We start from the raw sequence: 26,441 nt of genomic DNA, 5'->3' as shown, positions 1-26,441 counted from the left end.
ATAAATACTATAGCACTAAAATTGCATGGCAGCAGAAAACAATTTGGCTACTTAGGCCACTGGCAAATTAGAAAGGCTTTTGTGAATCTACAGTCAGTATACAGAGTGGGAGGTAAGTCACTCAAACATAGAAACATTTAAATCAAAGATACCTAAAAACAACCCCAAATCTATTTTCTTTCTCTCATTAGCAAGTACATTGAGAAGCTCCTAATAAGCATAGCCATTATGCTCATTAAAAATAGAAATAAAAATGTGGACAATAGGCTAACTTAATGGGAACAGGGGAAGGTTTCACTCCCTCCCCACCATCAATGCTGCCATTTTAAAACTTTAATTGGAGCAAAATTTACTTCTGTCTTCATACAATTGATAGCAAAATCACTGTGCATTTTTAGTCAAAATTGTATGGGTACCTGTGTGCACTACTGAGTAACCTGGTGATGTCCTCTGCAGATAAGAAGATCTCAGCCTAACCGAACACTGGACTACTGGTGTCCGTTTGGTCTGCCCACATTCCGCTTCAATTGTTCTTTTGGGTCGTGTCAGCTTTTTTTGTTCTCAGCCACACAGAGACTCTTTTCCTCTCTATGCTCAGTGCTGGTTTGGGTATGTTAAAACAAAGGCAGGGTCAAGGCTTCTATTTTAATGGTGTCAGAGCAATGACCAGGTTGCTTGGAACTTCAACAGGTCATCAAGTCCATTTCCTGTTCCAAAATACATTCAGAACTTTCTTTCACTCCTGATCCATGTTTAAGTCTTTGGAGAGACATTCAACTTTAGAAAATCCACCATTTGGGATATTCTACATTGGTCTTGGACAACTTGGTCACTACTTGAACTGTTAATGCTCCCTTTCTTCCCAGGCAGCATGTTCAATACGAACCTTCCTTATTGCAGTTTACACCTGTTAATTTTATGCCATCTATTATGGATAAAAAGAATAAACTATCCTCTGCTTTGAAATAGTCTTTCATACAGCGGAACACTGTTTTCAAATTTCCCTTCTTTTGTATTCATACTAAATAAGATCAATTTATCCCTGCAGGGTGTATTTTCTAGACTTCTGGTTGATTTTACTGTTCTCTTCTGACGCCCCATAGCTGCCCCACAGCTTTCCTGAAATGCACTGCCCAGATCAGGACAGAGACCCCAGCTAGGCTGCTACTGCCTCTGCGTAAAGCAGAACCATTACTTTGTCCTGGTTGCAGATTATGCTTCATACACACGTGAGGACTATGTTTGCCTTTATTTTTTTCCCCATCACAATGGCACTTTCAATTCATACTCAGATTTTTTCACCAACCTCTTCCCTTCCTTTCTCTTTCAACACAATCCTTAGCTGTTTCTCAATTTTTATTTGCTTCACGGGTGCAAATTTAATGAACATTTTTTTTCCCTTCCTTTTCTTCCTCCAAGACCATTTCTGTCATTAGCATACATTGTTTTAAAAAGCACCTGCTAATCACAAGTCTAGAAATGTAGCACACAGGCAGTGCTACAGATCAGCCCTATTCCTTCTATTAGCCTCAGAAAAAGACAAGGTAATTAGGTCACTACCTGACTCTGGACTCATCCCAGCTGATTTTACCTTGGTTTCAGACAAAACTGGAATTTCCAGTTTCTCTCCAAACTGGCACCCTGACCTGCCCAATGTCTTTAAGAAGCTCTCTGCACTCTGTAGTGTCTCTTGGGAGCTTTAACACTGCTGAGGTGTATTTAAATCAATTCTGCTCTAGAAGATTTTTTTTTTTTTTTTTGCGTGAGTGCTCATTCTTAGTCTACTTTTCTTCAACTGGAAAACAGACGATAATTAAGACAAAACATCATAAATCAACAGAGAGAAAGAGAACAAATCTGGCACCCAAATGAAGGCGTTTCCCAATTTAAAACTACAAGAATTTAACTCAGTTGCATTCAGATTTTTGTTCTTATTGTATTATAATATGTTAGATATTTTCCTGAAGCAGAACCCATGTGGGAGACCCTGTGCACCACACGGCAACTGAAGGAGTGCAACATACTGCATGTAAGAAATAGTCAAACGTGCAGGTACAGTATAGGGACGGACTTGCTCACCACTGAACAGAAAGACTAGGGAGGCTGCAGAGTGACTAAACACTGCAATATAATCCTGAAACCTGGCTGCAATATCATCTATGAGGAACAGGAAGAAATTCTGGCTCTGAGCTGGACTGGTGTTTCGCAGTGAGATAATCATCCAGTTTTGGACACTGCACTTACATATGCAGGCAGAGAAGAGAATATTCAAGAACAACAGTAATATTAATAATTTGTACAATACAACTTATGAGCAAAGACTGAACAAAGATCTAATAACAACCATCACTTCAACATCACAATATAAAAGTGTTTTATAAAGAGGAATTATTTACAAATTACAGTCATTGGGAACAACAGAACAAAACCGATTGGTCAACCTGAACACAACAGAATCTGTGAAAGAAATACTGGCCAGCTGTGATGGCCTTACCTAGCAGAATCATCAGGAAACCCCAGCCTGCCTGCAGTGTGCTCTAAAACTGCAATACCTCTTCAGATTAAATCTGCAACACTTCTACCAAATTAAGTAAACAGAAGAACCTTCTTGTTTTGTCCAAGCTGGGATTATTTACACACACCTTGATTTTAGCCCCTGGTTATATTCCAGTTTTGCTTCATTTTTCAAATTGGCACACAAAGCTCAGTTGCTATTTCCCCTGCCTGCAGAAGAGCAAGCTGCTCCTACTGACCTTCCCAGGCATGGGAGATACAGCCTAGCCACGCAGCTGGCTTTCAGACCTTCCCAAAGCAGCAAGACATTCACTTGAAACAACCCAGCTAAGGGCAAGAAAGCCCAACACTGCTGTTGCAGTTTTCTAAATAAAACAGTAATGCCAATCAAAATTTACACCTGCCTGTGAAAAAGGGAGCAAGAAATATAAATTGCACTCACACTGGAATTATGATTAACTCCATTCTGCCTTGTTGGTTGTACTCAATACATACAACACCTCTTGATTTAGGTGAAACTGAAAAAATCTAAGCATACAACAATAAATTTATTTATTTAAAACTCTATTCTAAAAGTCTTAATTTACTTTCCTTTTCAGTGTCTCCCTCTTTCAACAGTTGTCATCTAAGTGTTCTCAGAGGTCCTGATGAAGCTGATGCCAGGGAAGTAAGGGACAATCAGGATGGTGGCAAAGAGGCAAGAAGCCAGCAGAAGGGTTAAGATGATGACAGCAGCATTACTGACTCAAAAAAAATTTAGGAACCAGCAAACTATATCCCAGAGAGGCTGATCGGTGTGACCACTTTCATGCGTATGAAGTTTTATACTGTTTAACTGAGTAGTGATCCTGCCTTCCTTTTTCCCAAGCAGCTAAGAAAAAATTACAATTAGTGACAGATCAGTTACATCTGGTCAGATAAAAATTATGGCTTATCCTAAAACCAGTGCTATATATCACAGCAAAGCGTTCCAATAGGGCTAGCAGAAACATGGCAAATATAATTTTCCAATAGCTCTTTGTCACCTTCAGTAGCAACAATATGTTTACCTACTATATTTTTTTTAAAGTGTTTCCTGTTCTGTTCATGTTTTGTTTTGGTCTAGTTCACCTCTTAACATTTCAAAATCTCCTGAGAAAACCGAAAGGAAAAAGGACAGAGGGACATGTTGAACGTGGTTTTAAAATAAGGGCATGCATTTTGTCTTTGTATGAGTTTCCTCAGAAAAAAAAAAAAAAAAAAAGACGACGACATATTGGAGATTTTCTTCTTCCATAATCATTTTCACGGTAACTTATTTCTCTTTAAAACTAATCAACTAGATGAATCCTCATTCCAATCCTAGAAGAAGACATGCAATGCAGTTTTAACACACTGCTTACTACAGCGAACAGTCACATGTTTTAAGCAGGTGGCTTAAGTTCTTTCATGTCAATGTTTCCCATTGACAATCACAATTTAGACTGTGAAAATATTTTTACGATGATTACGTGCAGATGGCTTAGAAGATGCTCTGAAATCATGAATACACAGTTCATGGACAGCTAGATTGATTAATTTCACAGCTTGAGCAGTTTTTGACTTCTGAAGCTGAGCTTGTAACTGTTGAGTTAATCCGTGGGTTTGTATTCAGTGGACATTATATGACCCCTAGAAACCCCAAGATCTTTTTAGATTACTTTTATATGATTATGACCCCTCTAGATCTGTAACCTCATAATACAGCTGCAATCTAATGTTAAGTGAGAAGACATTCTGATTTGCAAACATTATAGAGCAGGACCTGAGTAGTCCCATCCCAAGAACCTACCTCTCACCACCTGGGCAGTACACACCCTTCTATCTCATGTCCTTCAGAAGTGAATGTCCCAGTAAGTCACTCATCTTTAACATCCATTCCTCATTTTTCTCCTGAATATTCAGCAACCTCTTCCTCCTTGCCACCAGCGCACAGCAGTCCAGCCAACACTCAACAAGACTGGGAGGTCGAGGAAGAACAGAATGAGCTCCCTCCCTGTGAGCTGCTCTCACCCGCAAACATTTATAGCCCTCCTGCTCAACCAGGTCTCTCAGGCCCTTGGCTCGAGGCTGACAGGAATGCCCTTTGCTGCCAGGCTGTCAGCAAACCTCTCCTTCTACTGCACTATTAACATACAAAGTGCAAGGTTATCAGGAATTGCCATATGGATGGAAGTTGATAGTTTCAGTTTACTTATAAATTTACAAATACGGTAATTAACTAATCCTACTTCAGCAAATGTATTTGTCTCTTGGTCAATCTGTTAGTTGATCCTTAAAACAGTTTCACTGTTACCTTTCGCCATTTAGTTGCGTTTGTTTGTTTACTTGTTCAAAGGCAGATGATACACTTTTTTCCTCACTTGTATGGACTCACTCTCAGTAGACTTTAGTGCCCTTTGAAAATTTTGCATTGATCCTGAGAGTTACCTACCAAACTACTAAATAGGAGAGTGGAAATTTTAACTTTATGAAATAAATTGTCTAATTTTTGGCACATGTTTGGACCCCAAACTCTTACTCAACATGATAGTGAAACAAAATTTAAAACCTTTCCCACAGTTAAGATTTTAAAGACAGTATTATAACATGAACTGTACATTTTAGCAAAAATATACTGATGTTAAGAAATAATTTTGGTTTCAAAGTTCAGAGTAAAAAAAAATATATATATATATATATATATACATAGAAATTATCACCAGAACAAGCAAATACTTGAACTTAATGTCTCACACATTTGCAGCTCTACAATTGCCATACCCTCTGATTCATCTCTGAAGGCTGTTTGGACCATAATAAAGATGCACCTTTGAAAGTGCTCTAAAATTAGGAAGCCTGATGCCACAAACTGATCATTAAAGGCTGTGCTGAGTTTAAAATTCAAAATCAATGTAGTCCCAGGTAGACTAGTTTCTGCTTCAAAGTAATACATTGGTATAGTGAAAATGACTTCTACATAGGAAATAAGGAAGCAGCTACTTCAGAGGCTTTGATGTAGTTTGCATAGCAAAACTATGATCTATTTTATTTGAGTCCACCAAAGTTTAGTGGCTGAAGCAGCTCTTCATGGTTATGTTCCTGTAATCTCAATGTCGTTGTGTGAGTCCTGGTTGCTTTTAAAGGCTGCGTGCTGGTCCATCCTTCACGCAGCACAGGATAATGAGATACTCTCTCGCACTGTGGCAGTGTTCTCTGCACAAAGAATGAAGGAGGTTTCACCGAATTGCTGCACACAAGAAAAATGAGCTTTTAGCTCAAGTTCAAAAAGCTTAGCATGAAAAGGCAGGCGTGCACTGTCTCCATACATCAGGGTGGAATAAGAAGGGAGTCTCTTCATGTTTTAAGACATTAATTGCTGCATATACTAAAGATGACCTAACTCAAGGTGGAAGAAAACTGTTTAGGGCAGCAACTCTTAAAACCACAGTGAAATAATTAAGTACATTAGCTTGCTTCAAGTCTTGTCTTCCCACAAAAAGCAGTGATAAAATGACTGTTTTAAAATCAGTTTTCTCTTTACTTCCTTGATGAGATGTCTTCATAGCACCTCTACACCTACAGTCTTTCTAGGGATAGCATCGATATGGACTCATATTTATTTCCCAGTTCCTACACCATATTTCTGAAAACTCTGGAAAAGGAAACAGAGTGGTGGAGAGTGGGTTCAAACACTTCCAACATTACCCTGAAAAACTAGTGACCCCAAGGAAATGCCTCTTATTTTAAGCTGGACCTCAGTGGAGAGGTCACACGTTTCTCTGGAGGACAGGAATGACACATTCAGCGTATTACTTGGTCATGAATTGAATTACTGCTCTACCAAGCTCAGCGTTTGACTTGGCTGTCAAGTGCGTAATATCTAATAAAAGGCAGTGGGCTGTTTCACTCTGCTGACTTGCAGGTCTCAGAGACTGAAGGAGATTATGTTGGCTTTGCCTTGATACTTAGAACGGAGGCTTGCCAATAACTTTAAAGTAGATGCATATACATGGACTCTGTAAGGCTCCTTTTGTAGAAAATTAATAAGAATTTCCAGGGTTGAGGTGGGGACAGGGGACAGATCTGATCAGTAAAAGCGTGGGAATGTCCCACAAGGGCCTAACATATATCTAGCAAACGTACTAAGTACTACACTGCTTCTTTTCTGTCATTAATAGTAGTTTCAAGACAAGGGCTAGTAAGTAATGGATCAATCCTGGTAAAAGTTCAGGGCTATATAGTTTAGCGTATGATCTCCTGATGGGAGATGGCCCATCATGAGGGATGGTCCATAGACTAAGGGAATGACATCTATGTATTTATCTTAAAAGACGGAAAAGACAGTGATGTATTGCAAAATGTAGCATGATGTAAATGGTATGGAGTAAGGGGTGTATACGTGTATACTGCCCTGGTTTCAGCTGGGATGGAGTTAATTTTCCTCTTAGTAGCTGCTGCAGTGCTGTGTTTTGGATCTGGTGGGAGAGCAATGTTGATAGCACACTGGTGTTTTTGGTTGTTGCTGGGGAATGTTTATCCAAAGTCAAAGATTTTTTGGTTTCTCAGGCCCTGCCAGTGAGAAGGCTGGAGGGGCACAAGAACTTGGGAGGGGACACAGCCAGGACAGATGACCCAAACTAGCCAAAGTTCCATACCCTGGGACATCATTCTCGATATATAAACTGAGAAGGGGCTGTGGGGTGGTGGTCATGGTGCGTTGGCTGGGGCCTTGCAATCGGGAACTGGCTGAGCACTGGTCGGTGGGTGGTGAGTAACTCTATCGTGCACCACTAGTTTTCTCCCTTCCCTTTGAATTGTATTCCTCTCCCCTTCTCCTTCATTTTCATTATAACTGTTACTAATTTATTATTATTGGTTTTCGTTTATTTTATTTAATTTTTAAATTGTTCCTATCTCAACCCTCAAGTTTAACATTCCTTTCCAACTCTCCTCTCCATCCCTCTGGGTGAGGGTGGAGTGAGCGAGCAGCCGTGTGGTGCCTGGTTACCGGCTTGGGTTAAACTACAACAATACTTTAAGGCATAGTTGGCAAATTCCCCAACAGGCATTTTTTCCTCTTTATTAAATGTAGTGGATTTTTCAATATTTTAACTGTCTCTCCCTTTCCAGACCTCCACATTGATACTTTACAGCAGCCATCATTTAAATTATGCATTGATGGTGAATTTCCGTGATATATTATCCATTATATTATATTAAACACAGAAAAAGCGGACTCTGCTATCATAACTATTGAGACTGTTTTTCCTTCCATGTTGATTTACATCCAAATAACCAACTTATGAACCTTGCAAATGTCAATCGGCACTGAGGCAAGAAGCTGTGAAGTTCTTAAGCAGACACTCTCCTTGGGACTGAAAGGTCAGTGTTTGTGTTATTTATTCTTACTGTGGAAATGTTTTACTTTGAAGTCAGGGAGGACTTTCTCACTATTCATGGAAATAATAATTGAAGATTTCAACCAAGATAAGTTGAGGCCTCAGACTAAATTAAATAAAACATTCAAAAGAATTAATTTTGTTAGAGTACAGACAAAAATATATACAGAGAATCAACTCAGAAATTTAAGGGCATCATACTCAATGGAGGAGTGCTCATTTATTCAGGCAGCAAGTCCAGATTTGGCTGCCAGCCCTTCTTGGGGAAGTCAAAACTTTAAAATCCACTATAGTGGACTCTGACTTTCACAGAGGGATTTCTCTTACCAGTACCTATTTTTCACTAAATTTTCCCCAAATTCAAATGGCTTTATAAACATGCTTTCCTTGATATTTCTTTGTCTCCTTTCTCTTCTCGGAAATCCCAATAACTACTTCCTGAAGGGATGTTTTATAATTAAGTGAAATTATGGCAAAGGCAACCATAAAATGGACGTTGGAGCTACCTGTCTGTAAAACTACACTGCACAAGTCGGAAGAAAGGCCCGGGTTGTCAGAGGAGCCTTGTATTAGTTCAGATTCTGAACAGAATCTGAATACTGATGTAAGGCTAATGAAAGTGTGAGGCTTCTAGTTTGACTATTCAAATTAGACCGGTGTTGCTTAACTAAGAATATCTGTAAAGTGGATTAGCTCCAAATAATGATCCTCTTAATGTGCAAAAGCATGTGTTTGTAGCATAACTACTGATGTGCGTGAGTGAGTGTGAAATGCATAAACATGTGGCCCATTAGCAAACTCATGGTATGTGTAAGAACATAAACTGTTTAAGAAGCAATGTCCACTAAATTTTAACTGCTGGTGCTGCTGGCTGGCTGGCTCCCACTGTGATGCTCTTTGATCAGCAATGTAACCAACATCTTGTTTCTTATAGCATTGTTTTAGTACAGAAAATGTAGAAGATCACTGTGAAAATAAGGTAAATTTGTGGGTGGAGAAGTCAAGCTCCATGGTTAGTTGGAGAAACAGATGCAAGTGTATCTGTCCATAGGAAGATGACAGCACTGCACTAACACAACTTGATATACAAGAACCACTACTTTGAGTGAAGAAACTGTAGCAATTCAGCTACTGCTGCAAAATTGATAAAAAATATTTTTAGCTTCTGAAGAATAAAGTCATTATTGTTGTAACAAAGGACAGTCTTGCCCTTAAGGATTCCTGAACACAACCAACTTGCTACTAATGTAATATATGGGCAGCACAAAGGGAGGTCTCAACATCCTGCTCCACTCACATAGGAAAACTTAAGTATAGCAAGATTTGCCGTAAATAATACTGAAATCTACGTGTCTTTTACAGTGATTTCTTCATTTTGCACTGGGTTTTACCACATGGAAATGCAAAGCCTGCTCCCTTCTCTGTTAATTAATTTAAGTGCTTTGGTTTATGACATACTTTTGCCAGCAACTTAGCTCTTGCATCAAAACCCTCTCAGAATGTTATACAATTTACATGATAAAATATTTTATCATATAAACGATAAAATTTCCCATTCGTTTATAATATGATTCCATTATTTATATGATAAATATGATTTTATAATTTATTTAAACATTGTTTTAATAATATGGATTTCTAAATAGGTTTTCCTTAGTCATTTACCACAGAATAATATGTTAGAGGTGAAATCTAACATATATAGATATATTCTTGATAATATGTAACTGTACAGCCATGATGCAAAAAAAGCAAGCAAGGTATTAAGGGAATGGAAAATAGTAGAGAATTACCATAATGCTATTACAAAAATGACTTTTATGTCTTCCTGTTTATAAGAAAGGAAATATTATAAACAAGGAAGGAATCTCCTGTGAAGGTACCTTATCTGACTACACATAGTGGGAGAGGTGAAAGAAGTTACCACATTAAATTGGGATTAGAGTTGGAAGCACTGCTAAGTTTAGCATTGTCTACATCTTAAGAACTTAGGCTACAAGTACTCAAGAGTGAGGTTGGATATGTATGCCCCATGGTCACTAGGATGGCAAAGGCCACCTGGGCTGCTCTAGGGCTTCTGCTTCAGAACATGGCAGCTGTAAGACAGGTACTAGGGTTCCAGAATTCAAGTCCACACCATCAAAGCAGATTACATTTGTTAGTGAATCCACAAGGTGTTCCTGGTTTAGGGGTTAAGCTGATGAAGTTTGGGGATGTCAGGTTTTACTAAGAGGAAATGCTGCTAGTGCAGGAACGCTTTGGGGATTTCATGTGGAACGTGCTACAGGGCTAGATTTACAGCTAATGGTGACAGTAGCCATACTATAGTCTAAAATTAAGAGATGGACATCTCCAAAGGTAACATGATTAGAGATAGACCACTTCTCTGCTACTGGAATATTTCACAATTCCACTATGAAAACCATTTGAAAATAATCTTTTTTTTTTCTTTTTTTCTTTTTTTTTTTTTCTCTTTTTGTGGGAAAATGCTTCACAAAGACTGGGGATTTACATTCATGTTCAAAAGAAGGGTAGTTGTATTTGCTGGGAAAAAAACAGTTTTGTCTGTCCTCACGCAAGACTTCTGGTTCTTGGTGTCCAGTGCTAAATTCCTTCTCTTCATAGAGCAGGCCAGCAGGCAATTTTGACAGACTACGCTTCTGCTAATGAGTTCACAGTTTTCCATTTGACAATCAGCACAATTAAATCAACTCTTAACTGCTAATGTGTGCTTTCTTTCTAAGGGAAAACTGTGTCAGTTGTTGCTTTGACAATATTCTCCTGAGTTTTGCTGTTGATTTCTTAAAATGAACAATCCTCAAAACTATTTTGATGTGTGATTTTTCTTAGTGAAGCGTTTGCCCTGTTCTCTGATGTCTATGATGTTACTTGTGACTCAGTGGTACATTGTGGGAGCCACTCTCAAAAGGAGACTGTCTTTGTTCATGTTACTCTGCAAATGAAACTTAAATTGTCCACTGGAAATAGTTGACCACCAGGCTAGTGCTGTACATGCCCAGCAACCTAGGCACTACACTGATAACAGAACAGAAAATATGTATCTTCAGGATGAGTCTGTAAAAAGCCTGAAGTTAATGCTATTCTGTAGCTGAAACTGTTTCTGGGATGATTCTTTATCCATCTTTTATCACTTCATACAGTCATACGTGCAATGTCCTTCTACAACCCATCCCTCTCCTTTCTACTTTATCTTCAAAATAGGCTAAAGGATTCATCTAAAATGGAGTATCCCCAAATTAATTCTTGTTACAGTACCAGAGAATAAAAAAGCACTGTTCAAAAAATGAATTCTGAAAATGAAAGTCTTTGCTCTTTACTGGAGTCCTGACATTACTTTTGCAAATGCCCAGGGGGTTGGCTGGCTCCAATTCCCTTTCAGCTAACCTCATTGCAAACCTGCTCCATCAGCTGCAAATTGTTCAGAATGCAGAAGCATGTCTGTTTGCTGGTTTGAACAATGGAGAACATGTTAGGCATCCCCTGCATTATTTATATTGGCTACTTGTAAATTGATTTTTATTTATTTATTTAAAGTTTCCATCTGTATGTTCTGGCTACATTTCAGAATCTCCCCCTTCAATCATGTTCTAATGGCTATGTGTTCTCCCAGAACATCTGTCCCCTTAGGGTCCTATTATATGTAAGCTAACAGTGACACAATTTTTCATCTTATCATATGTGTACAGTTTTCTATTTGTTTTTAAAATCCCTAGATTCAACTCATAATATTACAGCCTCCTTTCACTGCAAGAAAAAAAAAAAGTTTCAAATTCTCATGACTTTTTCAGTCCTGACAAAAATGTCAACACTGTATTTGCAATGACAGACCTCACGATAGGTAAATATTTCCCCCTGCTCTAGATCTGTTATAAAAAACTAGTCTATGAAAATGCATTAGTTCAGATGACTAGGGGTCTCATTTTCATAACCTACTTTTGATCTGCCTTATTCTCTCATCTAACTCTTTTACTACAGTATGAGAGCTCCACAAGATCATTTATATAATTAAGAAGCTTTAAAATGGCAGAATGTACTTTAAGACTTCTAGCTTCTATGCTGTATATGGCTCCAAATATTTTAGATCTTAACATATCTAATACTATTGTCAAGAACATAAATTCAGCCTGCTGCATTCAAGTGTCATGATCCACCCTTCTGCTGGAAGGATTCATCAAGCTAGGCATGTCCACAGAGCAACATGAGGGTATCAGCAGACTGTGGATAAGTAATAATAATTTATTTCTAGCTTCCACTGCTAATTTTATTAGTAAAAATATGGCAGCATGGGTGGGTTTCTACAAGTCTAATCTGAAGATTTTTATTTCTATGCTTTAATAGAAGAGCCATCGTGATCTATAGGTAGCTGATGAATTACACAGGGAACTGTAAGAATTATTGCTTCTGTTGTTCTTGTTAAGGTAGCACTGGATTTACTGCTGGCATTACAGCTCAGCTTCTGCATTGCCATCTCACGTGCGCCTATCTGCTCCAAAGCCAGTTCTGTGCTTCCTGAGTTGGCAGGAGTAGAAGTGCAGATGCAAGAGATTTATCCTCCAAGGGAAGACAGCTCTTCAACTGCTGTTCCCTCCCATAAGCTTCATCTTGAAAGAACACTGGTTTTGTGTCCCAGCTGTGTTTGCAAAGAAAGCCCTTGTAGAATTTCACTCATCTCTCTGGTTAACATGTCTTTTTCTCACTTCCAGCCTTAACAGACTCAAGACACACATAAGCCCACTTGATTTTCTATCCATGTTATTATGTTGTTCCCTCATTTCTATTTGAATCCTCAATGTATTTTAAAAAAGTAAGTATCTCTTTACTTTGCTACAAATCTAGTAAATCCCAATCGGTCCTGTAACAGGGAGGTATGGAGGCACACTACACAATTACTCATCCTTTTCTACAACTCTCCAAGTTTAAATATATCTTTTTCTGATGACAAGTAACCAAACCACATACAACAGTTTAAGTGAGCCTTGTACAACTGGGCAAACACTTCCCTGTTCCTACTTGCTAGACACAGCCTGAAATTCCTTTCAGCAGTTTGTTTTTTCTTTAGTAGCTCCATCAGCAGTGGCGCCTTGGTCCTCTCATTTTAAGCTCTGTAACAGCCTATGAACAGCCCTTCACAGCAGAGTACATCAAGCCCAGCTGCCCTTCCCTGACAGCAGCAGCCCCTAAGGAAGAGCAGAGCTATCCATCCCATGGGAGAATTCCCCAGAACTCCCACGTGACCCTCAAACTCTTGCAAGTCCACTCACTTCCTGAATAAACAGTGAAGTCTTTGTATTTCTCAGGCCCTGTTATACTTTCCTTCCATAACTCTGTGCTGTTGCTGCCTACGCCTATGTGAAAGGCTAGCCCTCCCCTCCTGCCCTAACTTGGGCCGCACAATAACCACCACCCACCAGGGAGGCCTCTCCCTCGTACGTCCTGTGCACTCATCGCCCACTAATTCCACTCCCTGCCTCTGGCACTGGAAATGATAATGACCAGCGGGTCCTGTTCACCCTTGGTAGTCCTCAAGGAGTTATTCAGACCTCTGTCCCTTTCCCACACCAAGGAATGCTACACTGTTTAATCATTTCTTGGAAGAAATCTGTGTCATGCTTACCATCCTCCAAACTTACCCAGCTCCTGTTACACCTTTTTGAAATGGAGAAACAAAACTGTACACTACTCAGGATGCAAGAGAAACATAGGCTTACACAGTAGCAATGTGACATTTGCAGGATATTTTTGGTGCCTTTCCTGTTATACTACTTGCTTTTCTAACTGCCACTGACACCAAAGTCAACTTTGTCAAAACTAAAGTCAACATTGTCAGAGAAGCATCCTTTATATTTTACAGCTCTACCTATGCCCAACACTTTGGTCAGTGAGTGGCAACGGTCAGCTCAACATTTATCACCTCACATATAGGATTTTTGCCATCTTCAATTTGCATCCGCCTACAGTGAATTTCATCTGCCACTGCCTTGCCCAGGCACTTTGTTTTGCACAATCCATCTGTGGTTTTCCCCAGTCAGCACTCATCTTCGGTGCTCTGAATAAAAGCATCATCAGCACACTCTGTCATCTTTTCCAGTTGATTTATCAGTTGATTATCATCAGTTTAAGGACAGATTCTTTTGAGAATCTACTGCTGTCATCCTGTCACTCAGAAAACTGATTAGTTAGTCCTACCTTCTGTTCCATATCTTTTGACCAACTTTTTGTTGATCTGTAGAGCATTCCTTTAATCTGATGGAAGTGCAGATTTTTAAGTGTACGGTAATGAAGAACCACCTTTGCATCCTTTTGGCTTTATTCACTAATCCTCAGAGGGTTAGCCATAGAGTATAACATACCCGTATTTCACTGAGCAGGGCCCATTTTTGGGTTCACTTGCTTCTTGAATACCACCATGATGTCATTTTGCATGACCCTGGGGCTGCTACTCTGGAGGTGGGATTGTGCTAAAATGCTCCCTCTTCTTACTCTGTCTCAGTAGTTTTAGGGTTCTTCAACTAGAGTATTACTGACAGATGACCCTGAAGGTAGTGTGTCAGTAAACCTTTCTGTGTTCCTGAATTCCTCCAAAAAGCTGACCTCGAGGACACTGAGCTGTCCTCCTAGTCAGCACACATTTGCCAGTCCCATGTAAGGTAGACACTCAATATATTTTGACACACGCTTTATTAAGCTGGATCCCTGCACCATATGCTGGCTCTAATTCTTCTGTGAGGCAGGATGAGCACTGATTACATTGTTTGCCTTTGTACCAGGTCAATCTGACCCATGGTAAGTGTCTTGTTGCACTCCTCCCTCTGACAGCCAAAAACTGTACAGTTTTAACCATCAGCTACCTCCTGGGCCTTGCTTCAGTAGTTATTGCTCTGCCTCCAGCTTTCTATCTTGGCTCAGCTTCTGCTACAGCTACACCCATCCTAGATGAGGTTTCTTGCTTCAAAGTAACACAACTGCTCACTTAGTGCCTGAGATCTGCATGGTTTGTTTCCACATTTTTGGTTTGTTTGGGGATTTTTGGATTGGAGGAGGCAGATGGGCTGGTTATATGAAGATCAGTTCCTCAGCTGCTACAGTAACCTACTCGTTGGTAGTCTGGCAACTTCCTACTCCTAATGCAAGGTTAGGGTTCACACCTGCAACTGCTTTGAACTTTATAGAATAAGGTTCGGAACTTGATATTTAAAATCTAAGATTTTATTTTATCATAATTAGCAGAATTTGAACACCTAGTCTCTAAACCATTTACAGTAAATTTCAATTTGTTGGTAAGCAGGTGTTCATGAAAATTATGTAGGTTATGAAAGCTTCAGTTAGGTACCAATCACACTTTCTTGAAAAAAAGTAGAACTTCCATATGCTGAAGCTCTTGTTTATAGCAACCGGCCCTGCTATCGGTCCCTAACAAAATGGCAGTGTACTTATTACTATGAAATTTTATCCTGCCTTTGTTATATTAATCCACAAAGTCAACAAAATTCTTCTGTATAATACTGCTGTCCTTCACAGCATTACAGGAGTTTAAAAAACTGCATCAGAGACCTTGTGTCAAGGTTACTAAAAGAATTATTACAGAGGACTGGTCACAAGACCTGTCTCTTACGAATACTTCTAATAACTACCCTGCAACCTGGTAGCTCACCTCTCACTACATCCTGCAACATTCCCCTCTTTTCCCAGCTCCTTATCTGCCTAAGACAGCTTCTTATAATTCCTGTATTAATCTGCACCATCTCCACTTTAAATAATAATTTCCTTTGGGAACTGTACTGAATGAATGCTTCCTATAAATCTAGATAGCTTAAGCACATCGCATTACTGTAGTCTGAGATGTTCACTATCATAGGAAAAAGAAACATTAAATTAGTCTAACAAAATCACGTTCTGATCAGAATTTTGCATTTCATCCCTCTTCACTTACGATGATATTCTGGATTACTCTTTGTTCAAAACCTGTCCTAAGACATTACAGAGTGCTGAAATAACCTAATTTGCATGTACTTTTCAGGATTTCTTTTTTTCTGTTTTTGCATATATGCTAGTCTTCACCAGACAGAGTGCAATAACCCCATACTGAAATAAAAATTAAGAGGTTTTGCTAGTAAACTTCTGGCAACTAGAGGTAAAATAGGAAAAATAATGTATTCTGTTTCTAAAAGGAGGTAATTAAAAAAAAGGAAAGCTTTCCTATCCTTTACCCATCCTCAAATAAATCATGCAGACTCAACAACAAAAATCCCATCAGAAAGGAGACTGGCCATTTAATATTCCAGGATGATTTTACAGCTGACTACTTCAACAGCGTTATTAAACCAGTAGTGGAGGCATTTAGAAATGGAATGGAAATACTGCCATGATAACTGCTTTGGCAAGAACTAGTCCATGTCATTGTAGAACAAATGTTCAATATTGTTCATGAAGTTTTTAATCCGATAGCACTGGTGTCCTACCTTGTTCATACTTCACTTCTTGTAGGGAAGAAATTATTTTTTTCACCGAAGTTTGCCATCTGATTTCAGTGCAACTTGCCAAGGAAAGGGAACCAGACATATTTCCACTTTCTCCTATCTTACTACTCTTTTGTTTGAAGCCCCAGCTAGAAATTTACAAGTGAAAACATGACTTGAAGAGAGATAATGCTGGTCATGATATGTGTATTTCCAACAAAACCAAGCATCTTTTCCCTGTGGTACAGTACAGTTGCTGAGCAGATTTCCATCTTGTGATTGAAATCAGCAATTAAATCCTTGGTGCCTTGGAGCGTGCAGCAGCCATCATTCCAAAAGCCTCCTATGGACAGATTTTCTATCATTTCCCCACAACATTTTCTGAGTTAATATTTCAAAGACATGACCTTCAGTTGCAAGCATATAATGTAAGCATTATTCCCAGCATGTAAGTCTACACAGATATCTTAAAACACTGTTACTCAATTTAAAAACAGGAAGCTGAAAGAGAAGGACTATGAAAAAATTAGGGAGTTTTCAGGAAGTGCAGTAGCCAAAGTGGTAAATGACAAAACCAACACATCCAGAGGTGAACTCAGCCTCAAGAAATGCAGGTTATTAAGTGGATTACTGGAGCGAGTACTTTGGAAATCACTTTCACCAAAAGCGTGCCCATAGTAAAAGGGAAATTATGTTACCTTAATTGCACTTCTCAGCCATAGTTGTTGAGATTATATGTTGATCATCTGGAAAGCAAAAAAATATAAGATTAATAATATTGCTCAGATTTTAATTGCTGATTAAGAAGAGCAACTAACATCACATATTTATCCTTTATTAAAATAATTTTAGCCTTCCAAACAGAGAAGAGCAGAATACATAGCTTTTTATACTTCTTTTTTATTCCTAATAAAGGCAGCTTTGAATAAGAAAAATAAGAAAACAATGCCTGAGGTTTTCATTAGTTTACAAGGTGTTATGAAGGCTGTCAACTCAGAAACCAAGGGAAAATTCATAAAACTTTTATTCTTGTAAAATATCTACCCTAAAACTTATCTATCAGGCACTTATCTGTCATTTGTTTAGCTCCAGTATAATCTCTGTCCTTGCCCAACCTAAAATATTTAACAGTAAAACCTCTGACTGGTGCTTTACAGCCCTTTGCTACGTGCATGTGAGTTCTCCCTGGGATGGAGAACACAACTGGTGGGCGTAGCAGTATTTTGGGGACTGTTTCTACAGTGGTTACTCAGTTGAGACTGTGCCATGAGGAAACTTGGAATGTCCATAAAAATCGAGGAATTCAAGAGCCATTTGGGCCTTCAGGCCCAGACTGTCAGACTGGAGGTTTCACCTTTCTCACAGCTCCAAGGGGAAACATGAAAGGACCGAAAACATGCAAGGACCACTACCAAGGAGGGCCTTCTGGTGGACACAGGGCAGAGACCCCAGGGCTCCTAATGGTGTGAGACCTGGCACAGCAGAGGGCAGGGGCATTAGGAACCCACCGGAGAAACTGGGTGGTCAATGGCTATGCTCCTATTTTTCCCCTCCATAGGTACCCCCTTGCCTCATCCTGGCAACATCTTGTGCCAAACTTTTGGAATTACATGAGCTGATCAGCTATCAGCGTAGCGGTACCTACATCAAAGGACAGCATTGTTTGGATACTTTGCTGAGTTGCTAAGTAAGTGTGACTGTAAGTTAGCCATATTCAATAGAAATAAACCTAAACCAAGGCTACAGCTCAGAATGTTTCCAGACTTCAAGTTTATACACAGGCTGAACATGTACTCTGAAGTTAGAAAGTTGTATACAGTCTCATTTTCAGACTAAGCATGCAGAATACACCTAAACCAACCCATTTCAAACAGTTCCAGAATGAAAAGGCTTGCAATGAGCAAGGCATAACTGCCTGCTGCAGCTTGGACCAAGCTCTGCTTGCTCCATCCAGCAAAAATCCCAGGGATGAAACAGTTTGAAACTGCATTTGAACAGGGGCTTTTATTTGGGGCGGAGATTATAAATTGTTATTGGTTGGCTTTAAAAATTAATTGTACAGTTGCGGGGCTCATTTCACCTCTCTTTTTCAGCAAAATCCAGGTCTTTACTAAGAATGCATCTGTCAGCATTATCTTCAGACAATTTCACATGAAGCAAAGACATTTTGCAGGTTGCTGCCTTCTCTTTTACTTTAGTATTCCTAAGTTATCTATGTAGTAAGACCCAATTGTCCGGAATATGCAAAGAGCTATGACTCAACCATTAAAAGAACAAAACTTATTCTCAGGGCTATTAATTGACAGCACAGAAGCTGTTTGTTATATTGGAGTCAGCCACCCTGTCATGCTCTTAAAGCAGAAAGCAGGTATATTTAGGTAAACATGGTTTGCTTTGCAGTAACTGAAGCTGTTAGTTTGTTCTGCGGTGGAACAAATACATGGTAGGTTGGGTAGTCAGATTTATAAAATAACTCACAGTTTCTGAAACTGATGGAAATTTGTGGAAATACATAGATGTGCTGACTTCAAACAAAATATCACATAAGGGGAAAGAACATGGTATTTTATTAGCCTTCAAAATACAACTAAGTAAAAATTGGTAAGCTTCATTAACAAGATGCCATATGTGTGTGGGAGTGCATAACTTCCCTAGAACAGGTCTGCTTGACCAAATAATTTCTACTTTTAAACATGCACACATACATACACACACAAAACCAAAGTACAACCAGATAAAAATAAGGAATAAACAACATGCAGTTAATTATAACAAACATTTGTTCATATTTCTGAAGCAAACAATGCTACCATATTTTTTTAAAAAAATAACAATTGTTCCCAGCATACAAATATATTACTGAAACTTACTCCTGAAAGAATTCCTTTCCTTTAAACAGAGTTGGTATAAAATTGAGAATGGCAGGACATCTGCACAGTGAGCATGTCCACTTGTCCACTGGTCTGTATGAAATATAGGCACGTTCCGCCAGCACTGTGGTTACCACTGAACTGAAGTTCCACCAAAATACTTATGTATTTCACCCACAAAAATCCATAGCATTAAAGCTGCAATTTGTTTGTCCAGAAAATGCCCAGTCTTCCATGCATGTAGTAGAGGGAGAGGAACAAAATGAATTGCATTGCCATGGGAACAGAGTTTACTAAGTGATGAATGCCTATTGTCAACATATTTTATGATAAATGATCGTCGTTTTGCATTTTTGTAATGAAGATGCATTATGCTGTGTGTTGTTCACAAACTGTAGAACGCTTCCTCTAATCATCAAGGGCTTTTAGTTCTGTATATTATTTTACAAAAAAATTGACTGTTAACATTGTGATTGTTCTTGGATTTAACGTTAAAAAAAAAAAAGACACTTCAGGTCAGAGTGTTCTATGGCACTAGAGGATAACACTACTGTTACAGACTGGCTATTACCATTAGTCTCTGATTTGGTGCAAGAGGAGCAGATGAAAGCAGGTAGTGCTGTAGCCATTTAATCTATAAAATCTATAATTTAGGGGTTTGGTCTGGATCTTACACCCCCACCATAAATGTGGCTCAAAGCTATGTGAAGGACCAGTCACTCATTTAGACTCTCACACCTCTATCAGGGGGAGAAGAGCATTTTGTGCCCACTGGAATGGGGCTTCTGGTTTAGTTTCCTATAAAACGAACATCATTCACATGCACCAACATACTCCGAATTGACCCAAAACACAATAAACAGAAATGATTTTCACTTCAAAACCACGGTACTGCACCAAACCATTAAATGTTTCTCTTCCTAAGAGGAAGTGATGGGATATGTTAAGAGAAACACGCTAACAATGTAGGGGTAAGGTAAGAGCATGCTTTTATGCAATTCAGTTCCCTCTCATAGCCCTTGTCTGCAAATACCTTGTAATATCAAGATTCATCGTGAACAGCAAGAACTGGGGGGATTCTTCAGTTAGCAGTGGTAATCTAGTTATCTAGTAAGCAACCATTAAGCCTCCAATATCTATTAAAAACTGGACATTTAACCTTTTATTTTTTTGCTGTCCTTTCAGCAATGGAAGACCTGGTGAAAGGTGCTCTGCAATTCTGCTGCCAATTTTCCTTATAACCAGCAGATGTATACATATCTTTTAAATTAGAGAAGAAGCACAAATGTCATGTTGGCATAATCAATTCAAAATATTTTGCTGACTAAATAAGTCTTCAAGGCTGTAAGTCAAGACTAGCTTAATTTCTACAATCGATGACTGCGTGAAAAACAGCTCCTGTCATTAAATCTGTAACATTTTTCGGTACATTTCTAAGATACACAGTTTTGAGGACAGCCTTCTTTCTTAACAATACAATAAAATATTTCACCTAAACGAGAGGAAAAGGTCAAATTTGGGAAGAAGAAAGGTGGAGAGGTCTCTGTTCCCAAGAACACCCACAAGCAATGTGAAAACCATGAAGGACAGGCTCACTCTGTAGCTGTGTCCAGATACTTACAATTTTTCATCATCTGAAGACTGAAGCAATTGCTGGGAAAGTACAAACACTAGAATTTGAGTATACAAAGGATTCATTTCTGTTTTCCTGAAATGGATTCCTGACCTTTTGCAACAGACACCTGTGTGCTGACATTATGAGCTTGCAATGGACAAGACTTGAGGCTCTGATCCAGAGAAGTTGGTTATAGTTTAGTTGGTGTTGAAGTACTCAGCACCTTTCTGTGCATCTGCACTCACTCTGTTTTGATTGCCAGATCTGGCAACTGCTTAGGTATGTCCTGTTGAAGACTGGTAGTACGCTCCCGAACTTCGACATACAGCCAAATGCTGACAGTTGTAGCCAGTGGTTAAGAATAAGCTGCAACCAAGTCTGGGGATGGGAACAAGGCAGCAAAGCAGAGCCAGCAACAACAGGCATAAAGTCAAGGCACACTAAACTCAAGTGAAACAGAACAGGCCTTACAATCCACAAAATGAGAAATTCTTTGCTGTAAGGTCAGGGTTTCAAACAAGAAGTCATGCAGGCAGATCAGGAAACCAAGAGTAGGAACCTGGACTGGGCAGGAAGATAGCAGAGCACGACCAAGCATAGAGAGCAGACAGACACAAGAACTAGCAGCTAGAAAGATGGATCCCAAGAGCTGAGATTGCTAACTCAGTGCCCAGTGCCCAAGGGAGGCTGCCCCACAGTGTGGTGATCAGACCGACATCAGAAATGAGAGTTTTGAACCTTCCCTGTTGGATGATCTCAGCCCTCCCCAGCTGTCCCCCAAGCAGGAAAGTACTTCTTGTCATTAAAAGCACTTCTTGTCCCTTCCCACCACCTAATTTAAAGTATTCTTGATGTTGCTGAGTGGCACCTAGCTGGGCTGTGCCAGGCTCCATTACCACGCAACAGAAAAGTCAGTACAAAACTCTGTCATACTGCTAAACGTGGGAAATACTACCCACGTCCAAAACACTACAGACTATTTGGGTTAGTTTTCTATTTGGGATGCTGATGGGTTCAGCAGCTGCCTACTGCCTACGTGCTGCCAGTATCTGCTTGGGATTTCTGACTGGGCGTTAAGTGTTCCAGTTAGGGCCAGAGAAGTTCAACTTACCTTTTAGGATCAGGGTCACAGATTAGAATGAGGCTGGGTATGAGGGTGAGGGTCTCTGCCTAAGGTCTCTGGTTAGCAGGGAGGCTATGGGCTAGTCTTAGTTGAGGGGCTGGATTAGGGTGAGGGATTAGAGCTAGGCTTAGGGGGTAGCATTTCAAGGCTATGAATCAGGACTAGTGTTTGAAAAATACTGGGGTTTAGCTTTGAAGTGGGGGTTTGGGGTTCAGCATGAAAATAGAGGACTGAAATAAGGACTAGGGAAAAGCTTTAAAGTAAAGCTTAGGGCAGGTGCTGGGACAGGCTCACACCAGAACCCATGTGCTGGCCTCTTCTCCACCCTCCCCACACTCTGCTCCTCACTATTCAGGTTTCTCCAACACAAGTGACTTCACAACCCACACCCATCACGTCACACATTTACCTACACCTCACCTGACATGCCGCTCCCTCTCCCCTGCCTCCTATCACAACATTTCCCTGCAGGACTTTTGAGTCCTGCCCCTCTCCTGCCTGCTGGGCAACAGACTGCTGAGGGACAGGGTCAGCAAGGAGTGGGATGGGGGATGAGAGCTTAGGGCTTCTGGTAAGCACACTGGGTTGGGGCATCTGGTGAGGGTGTCTGCTCTGGGGTTAGTGCTGCGGGTAGGGCTAGGGATGAGAGCTCCCCTGTTAGCGAGGCATGAGGATTGGGGATTAGATGCACCCTCAGGGTGAGAATTTGCGTTTCTCCATAGGGCTTCTGGTTAGTATCTAAGGTATGGACATCCTTTTTTGTTTAGGGGTTCAGTTTAATGGAAACGTCAGGGTAAGAAGTTATGATTTCACGCTTCAGCTCAGAAGTAAGCATTTGGGGGTTATGAATTGCAATATGGCAATAGGGTAAGAGCTATGTATAAGTTAAAATTTAAAATTAGGGCTTCAGATTAGTGGTTAGACATTGGCTAAGAGCCTGTCTGAAGCACTCTCCCAGCCACATCATCTTTACCCAAACGCCCCTTACCTCTGCAAAAGCTGCCAGCTCTGTTGGCTTGACTCTACAACACCCTTCATGTCCTCACATGTTGCCACCAGCACGTGGTCTGACCACCAGCACCCACACGAACTGGACTCCACCTTGCCCTCCCCAAGCTCTGCTCCTCCATGCTGTCCCTGACAGGCACCAGCATCTCACAAAGCCACCAGCTGCTCACCACTCTGCTTCCTCCAATGCAAGTGACCCCACAGCACACACCTACCCTGTCACTTTTGCCTGCAGCTCCCTCTAAGGTCCCATCGCCTCTCCCCAGCTCAGTCTGGGCTGCAAGCTCCCTGACCTTCTCTGCTGCAAGACATGCTCCACATGGCTGCTTTCCTAACACCCTCCTAGTCCATGTGAATATTTATCACCCAACATTTTAACTAGAATAAGATTAGAGATGCACACAGGATATTGCAGGTTGGGAACTTATAAAAAACGGTTTTCATTAATTTCTTCACTCCTGGCCTATTTATTTCTACATGAAACTTACTTTTTGCTCTCCAGCATGTTCTCCGAATCTCTACTGTCACTCAGCTTCTTCTCCACTAAAATAAGTGACTCATACAAGTACTTTAAAGAATTATGTTAAAAATCAGCATGAAGAGCCATATTTTCAAAGCTTAGGAATGCAAATTCACACTTTTTATAAAGCAAGAATCCTATATCTTACAAATATATTTGAAAATTACAACCTTTATTTCAATTAGGCTAATGTAACCTATAATGACTTAAAGTATGAACATTGTCACATATGATACTGCAGCAAACTTCATCTCTACTTCTCTCAATGTCTGATCTTGAATTTTTATGCAGCTAAGATATAGTAGTCTGTAACTCAAGAAATTAAAGAATACTGAAAAGCTCTTTAAACATTCACATAATCTGCTTTCTGCAGAGACCAAGCACTACTTTTTTTGACTGCTTATGAGGAAAATCCATGAACCAAAACCACTAAGTAGCATTACAGTGGGGGGAGAAGAATTGTTTTGCATACAAACAGTTTTTTCTTCCTCTCCTGTAGAAAAAAAGGGTTTTGATTTTGCCTGACAAGCACGTTAAATAAAAGTTTTTGTCAGAAAAAATACAAATGCAGCTATATCTTCTGCAAATAATAAAACCTGTCTACTCCGTGTTTGTAAATCAATATGCTTCCTCCCTAGTAAGCCAAACTTGCAGGTGGTTCTCCTAAGATCCCTTAGAAAAGCACCACCTTCCAAAAGTCTCCATCAACTACCAATAATCTGTAAAAAGTATTATTCTGGAATTTATATTATAAGTTTTGTTGTAAAATTTGAGCAATGAAAACTGGATTTACTGCGATCCTTTTCTGGAAAATCAAGTCAGTCTTATTTTTATTGGCAACAGAAAGTAAACTTGACTCAAAGTGATTTGTTTTAGCATTACCTCTTGCTTCCTGTATACCTTTCATATATATTAAAGTCTGCCTCTGTTTATAATGCATGTAAATGCTGGTTTTGCACAGTTGGTGGAACCTGATTAATTGAACACAGGAGCAGTGATCAAATTCCAAAATTATAATCTCTGTTCAGATTTCTGTGCCACACAAACTCGCCATATAACTCAACTCAACTGCATCCAAAGTATATTTAAAGAATTTACTGTTTATAATAAAATAAAACCTCCAAAATACTTTTTACAAAGTCTTAGTGACTTTTTTTCCCAAATGCAGGCCACTCAAAATTTCACAGTGCCTCAGGAAAAGGTTTGCTTATAGATCAACAGGGATTACATGTTTATTCCATCTATAGAATAAACAAACAAAACAATTCTGTGCTTGTTTCGTATTCCTCATCTGTCTTTGTACCATTTTACATTGACTTACACCTCAGTTCTTCAGGTATTGCTTGCTTTGACCAGCTGACTTGCTGTAAAATACAATGCACTTTAAATACCATATAAATAAAATAATCTTGACAACCAACAGCCATATTCCATCCTACCTAGCACTTGCAGTAGAGATTGCTAGGGATACCACAACAAATCACATCAGATTAAAGGACAGAAATATCCAACAATTGTTCCATTTGGATACAATGGAAACAAGAAGCATCATTTGGAAACATGTTGGTATGTTATCTCAAATGAATCCTACACAGATACCTTGTAACCTGTAAACAGGTCCTCAGTGTAAGCAGAAAATTCATTCCTTATACCAGCCTGTGGTGAAGTGGGAGAATACCAGGAGCAGACCCCAGTCAGAGAAATCAGCGAGATCTTCTTTCTCCTATTCCCACATAGCCCATCTCTGAAATCCCTGGTTGTTTTTACAGCTAGGACATTGGGTTGTCTATTCACATTAGTCATCAGCTGCCAGACTCAATGCTTTTAACTTGAGCACATTCTGAAGCCCTACAAACACGTACGTAGCACTGTGAGGAAGACCAGACCTCAGCTCTGATGAAACCCGGTCCTGACACTTACAGCTACCAGGAGGTGAGTGGGGAAGAGACGGGAGAGAGACAAGTCACCTCCACACAGACATTTTCTTAAGGACAGTCACTGTTACAAAGCTGACCCTGGGACAAGCTAGTCAGTGTGGAATCTCTGAGTGGCTTTCTATTAAATCACACATGAATGGAAAATGGAGTAAACCTGGGCATTTAACTTTTCAGATTTTTGAAAACTTGGAATGTGTGGGGTTCATAACCCAAACAACAGATTACACTGATTCACTGCTGCGATCTGTTGTTTGTGACAGCCCTGGAATGAACTGTTAATTTCAGCTACTGTGGATTTGAATTGTTTTAGAAACATGATAAAGACAACAATAAAATGTTCACAGAAAACATTTTAGAAAAGTGTACAGATTTTCATGACATTCAGAATGCTGCTTAGACACCTAAAGGGCAGACAATTGAAATATATACACATATACATACACTGTCAACAGTTTCTCTCTCCTACAGTTTCAGCTGATCTGTTCTTAGAGAAAAACCTGCATCAGAGCCCCTGCATGCTCACAGGACCTTTCCCTGACGTCTATTTCCTGTTTTCTACTACCACAGTTGCAGAGCTGGTTTCCAAAACAGTATTCACCACATACACTGACCACTTCTCTACAGACAGACATAACTACAAGCTGTGCATTTGCATGTAAACCCTCTTGGTTTTTTAAAGTATTAAAAAAAAAAAAAAAAAAAATCCTTCACTTTCCATTGCTGAATTGTGATGTACAGATTCTCCAAAAGGGTATCTCACAAGCAACTGAGGGTAATTCCTCCTCTATGGTCACTGGTCACACTGTACCAGGCTCCACCCAAAAAGCATCACCAGGAGCCTAGCCAGCAGCCTGCCACCTCCTCCTCATGTACTACATCTGCAGTGCTATGTTCAAGCAATTGGTTGTAAAACTGATGCAGGAATGCATGAAGTGCCAGTACCATAGCAGACCAGGAGCTGAGAAGGTCTGATATTCC

At 39.7% G+C, this 26,441-nt stretch overlaps 1 protein-coding gene and 2 long non-coding RNA genes across 3 annotated transcripts in view; 2 read left to right on the top strand and 1 right to left on the bottom strand.

Moving 5' to 3' along the window:
• The window catches only part of PCDH15 (protocadherin related 15), an 878,455-nt gene that overhangs the window by 517,046 nt on the left and 334,968 nt on the right, over positions 1-26,441 (bottom strand). Inside the window, exon 7 of the mRNA XM_080401549.1 lies at positions 17,089-17,136. The gene's annotated coding sequence lies outside the window, so the exon portion shown is untranslated. The remainder of the gene's footprint in view (positions 1-17,088; positions 17,137-26,441) is intronic.
• The window catches only part of LOC308069477, a 302,542-nt gene that overhangs the window by 222,933 nt on the left and 53,168 nt on the right, over positions 1-26,441 (top strand). The window lies entirely within an intron of this gene.
• Positions 371-5,199, top strand: LOC308069476. The gene is made up of 2 exons (XR_013930402.1): positions 371-529; positions 576-5,199. It is a non-coding gene; the product is annotated as an uncharacterized lncRNA (long non-coding RNA).

This window comes from Falco punctatus (genome assembly GCF_963210335.1).
Source record: "Falco punctatus genome assembly, chromosome: 9".
NCBI lineage: Eukaryota > Metazoa > Chordata > Aves > Falconiformes > Falconidae > Falco > Falco punctatus.
Note: the sequence above shows the minus strand (reverse complement) of the source record. Positions and strands in the feature narration are given on the sequence as shown.